Source organism: Humulus lupulus, chromosome 7 (genome assembly GCF_963169125.1).
Source record: "Humulus lupulus chromosome 7, drHumLupu1.1, whole genome shotgun sequence".
NCBI classification, from domain to species: Eukaryota; Viridiplantae; Streptophyta; class Magnoliopsida; order Rosales; family Cannabaceae; genus Humulus; species Humulus lupulus.
In genome coordinates this window covers 94,608,511-94,613,043 of record NC_084799.1, presented here as the reverse complement: position 1 = coordinate 94,613,043, position 4,533 = coordinate 94,608,511, and the positions used below count along the sequence as shown (strand labels likewise).

At 37.2% G+C, this 4,533-nt stretch overlaps 1 non-coding gene across 1 annotated transcript; it reads left to right on the top strand.

Annotated features, from left to right (window-relative positions):
* The first annotated feature begins 602 nt into the window (after positions 1 to 602).
* On the top strand, positions 603 to 709 carry LOC133793292 (small nucleolar RNA R71). The gene has a single exon (XR_009874744.1). It is a non-coding gene; the product is annotated as a small nucleolar RNA R71 (small nucleolar RNA).
* Positions 710 to 4,533: the final 3,824 nt, after the last annotated feature.

Sequence of the window (4,533 nt, the reverse complement as noted above, 5' to 3'; positions counted from 1 at the left end):
ATTTGTGGCCTTTGAGTGTCGTAAAAGGGTCTTTGATTTAGCATGTAGGATGGTCTATGTGGAGGATATTGAGGCGGATTTAAATGATATTGTAATTGGTGCCCTTGATTATTACTCCATGATAGATTTGGATGGTTCATGTATGCTGGAGTATAAGTGTTTGAGTATGGGTTGCTATTTGGTTGCCTCAGGCAATTACCAATGGCTTGCACCTTTCCAAGTGGAATATCATCTACTCAATAAGAACTCATTACTGGACATTGCTCAAAGTGATGAGGGCATCCACATGTCTCACAAATAATAGGAACAGGTTGTAGTTGCACCGCTTGAGCTAAAATGTTATTTTGTTGTTGCATTTGCATGGTCAACAAAGCAATTTGAGTTGTGAGCATAGCAATAGGATCAAATTCTAGAACTCCCGCCACTTTCTTATTTTCTCGCTCAGTTGGCCATTGATAGTTATTCATGGCATTCTCCTCCAAGAGCTCATACACTTCATTAGCACTTTTGCTCATAAATGCTCCCCTGCTGCTGCATCTATTATAGTCATTGTGTTTCCCCTTAGCCCATTATAAAAAGTGTGCACTAACATGCATTTCACAATACCATGATGTGGGCATTTTTGAAGCCGCTCTTTAAACATTTCCCAAGCATCATATAATGATTTCCCCTCAAATTGACAGAAATTATTTATTTCACCTCTAATTCTGGTTGATTTAGCGGTAGGAAAATACTTAGTGAGGAATTTTTGGGCAAGGTCCTCCCATGTCACAATTGAGTTGGCTTGCAGTGAGATCAACTAACTGATAGCTCTATCTCTCAAAGAAAACGGGAATAGCCTCAAACAGATTGCATCATTACTTACTCCATTCATTTTGAAAGTAGCACATAACTCCAAAAGGTTAGTAATATGGAGGTTCGAATCCTCATTAGGTAGCCCCCCAAATTGAACGCAATTCTGAACCATTTGGATAATCGAAGGCTTGAGCTCAAAATTATTTGCCTCGACAGTAGGTGGACGAATGCTAGAGTGTATCCCTGTAACAGTAGGGAGTACGTAGTCCCTCAGTGGTGGGTCTACCTCAACTGCACCGTTACCCTCATTACCCTAATTCAGATTGTTGTTGGCAATATCATTATAGTTCTGTGCCATTCTTTCTAGTCTTTTCTATTTTCTTTTTCTTTTGCAGGTCTTCTCAAACTAAAGATCAACATGCACTATATTCGAACCATGACGTCGCATAAACTAGGTCACCTGAAATTGAGAAATTTAAAAGCAACTCAAGTTAGAAAACGTTAGAATAAAACCAAAGTAGAACGAAAAACAATTAATTTTGATATTGGATATTAGTCCCCGGCAACGGTGCCAAAAACATGATCGGTAAAATATGCACGCAAGTGTACGTGGTCGTGTCAAGTAATAAATTCCATAAGAACGGATATCGTCCCACAGAGACTATTAACCAATTACCAATAATCGCTTTTCATTTTCTATTTGGTGATTAAAATTGTAATGAATAATTATAAACTATGAACACAAGTTAAATAAATGTAAACAAAACAGTAAATCAATAACAAAAAGCCTAGGGAATTAATTTCATCAACTTTTCATTCTATTAATTTTACTAATCATTTCTAAATCTCTTCTTCCTATTCTAATAGCAGGTTAACAAAAATTGATTCCTATTCTTTTTCAAGATATAAGATCTCAACCTATATGCAATTTTTCTACATCTCTGTGATAAACTTAAATCACATAGCAGGCATTAAGAATGGTAACCTAATTGCTACACAAGTCATACAGGTACTCTCGTCCAATATGTAACTTATGTCTATATAACGGTAGCATATTCCATTCGCATCTTTCGAGTTCTGAATCAAAATCATAAATCAAGCAAATAGTGATCACGTATTTACTAGCATTAGGCAAACATCATATATATTAGAATAAAGAAGAAGTATCAATAGAACATCATAATAAAATTAAATTGAAATTCAAGCGACTACATTAACCCCTAGAACTATGTGTTTAGTTCAAATCAGTCATGACTAAAAAAAAGAATAATTATTCATACTCATAAAATTTAAAAGCTTGAAGAAGACAAAAATATGAAAATGCTGAAAAAAAATAATGTCTAAGAGTTAAAATTTTTCTCCAATTCCTAATTAAAATGTCTAACCTAAATTCCCTTAAAACCTAACGTCTGAACTTATATAAAAAATATAATTCCTCTTTGTTGGCAAGGTGGGCCGCGACTTGGCCTTTCTTAAGTCGTGGCCTGTGTCTTTTCTAAGGCCTTTTAGCATCCGTTTAGGTCTTCAAGCGTCGATACCCTCTTCACCCAGGTCGTGGCCCGAGTCTTCTAAGGCCTCCTGGAATTGTCTATGTTTCCTCTAGCGCCACAACCCTCTTGACCAAGTCGCGACCCTAAAACTATCAGCAGACTAGGTAGCCTCTGACTTTGCTGAGCCGCGGCTTGCTTGACCAAGTTTCGGCCCTAATTCCTCATATGCTCAATTTTCACTTTTCAGCTATTTTCTCCACCTCAAATCGTCTCGACTTCCCTCGGATGATAAGAACTAATGCCAAATGACTACAAATATCATAAAATTTTCCATTTTTTTCCACCAACTTTGTTTCTTTCCATTTCATGCCGCGATTCATTGCAAAATCTAAAAACAAAACAAAAGCATAATCTTGCCCAAAACACGCAAATAGACTCAAAACCACTATAAAAACATACTCTAAAATGACCCTAAAACGAACTTATCAGTTGTGAGACATAAACTTCTTCTAAAATGTATCCATTTAAGAATGCACTTTTAACATCCATTTGATACAAGAAAAAGTTCTTGTGGCATGCAAAAGCTAATAACATTCTAATGAACTCTAATCTTGCTATGGGGGAAAAGGTTTCCTCATAGTCTATTCCTTCTTCTTGATTGTAACCTTGGGCCACTAATGGTGCAGCAACATGTTTGGATTGAAGGAAGATCAATCGAGCTTAGAACAATGAAACAGACCAGAAAATTTCCAATTGTGGCTAGGTTTCTCATTCCAATATCACAATATAAATACCTCGCAAAAACGGTATCGTTTGTTCAAAATAATAAAAACATAAATGATAAAGTCTGATATACATACTAGGGAAAGGACAAAAAGAACGAAAGCATAAATGACAAAGTTTAATATACGTAAATGAGAATAATAGACTCTAAGCAGCTGCATCATTCTGTTCCCTGCTGTGAAAAGAACTCGACTCCGAGTTCATAGTAGTGGTGGGCACATCGTCAGAAAGATAATAATCATATAGGTCAGGCACATTGAAAGTGTTGGAAATTTTGAGATGGGGAGGAAGCTCAACAACATATGCGTTGTCATTAACTTTGTGTAGAATGGGGCACGAACCATTCTTCTCCGGCATGAGCTTGTTATAAGTACCCAAGGGAAAGTGTTCTTTGTGGAGATGGACCATCACTAGATACCCTTCGTTGAAAAGTTTCAAGCGTGGATGGCTATCAGCAGCCTCTTTGTACTGAGCAGCAGAGGCTTCGAGCTTGCGCTGGACATAACAGTGAATGGTGATGGCATCATCAACTAAATCAGCTACAGATTTATACTTGAGTTTCAGAATGGCAACAAGGTCCATGGCCAGGTTTGGGGCTTTAGTGTACACAATCTCAAATGGTGCAGTAACCTATTTGGATTAAAGGAAGCTCAATCGAGCTTAGAACAATGAAACAGGCTAGAAAATTTCCAATTGCGGCTAGGTTTCTCATTCCAACATCACAGTATAAATACCTCGCCAAAACGGTATCGTTTGTTCAAAATAATAAAAACATAAACAATAAAGTCTGATAGACTAATTCTTGGTGCAGCAAGTATGGTTCCCAATGATGCAAATCACGAACTATGGAAAATAACTCTTGCTCGTAGACCGGCCATTTCTGGCGTACATCGTTAAATTTCTCGCTGAAAAATTCAATCGAGCGACCATCTTGTGACAAAACAGCGCCAATACCGGTCATGGAATCATTAGCTTCAACCTCAAAAGGCTTGTCAAAGTTGGGAAGGGCAAGGACAGGTGCATGATAGAGTTTATGTTTGATAAGTCGAAAACATTCTTCTTGTTGGGCTCCCCAATGAAATTTGCCAGCCTTTAAGCAATCTGTCAATGGTGCCATAAGTGAACTGAAATTACGAATGAAGCAACGATAAAAGGTTGTTAAACCATGGAAACTTGTAGCTCAGTAACTGATTTAGGGGTGGGTCAGTCTTGGATAGCTTCAATCTTGTGCATATCAACATGAGTACTAGTATCACTAATGACAAACCTAAGAAAAAGCAATTTAGAGACAAGAAACTCACATTTCTTCATATTCAAATAGAGTTTATTGTCCTGTAAAACTTGGAAAATCTAAGCCAAATGAGCAAAATTTTCTTCCTGAGACTTGCTGAAGTAAACAACAGCAAAATGGCCAATAAAGGGTTTGAGAACTTCATTCATTAAGCGCGTGAAAGTACTTGGGACG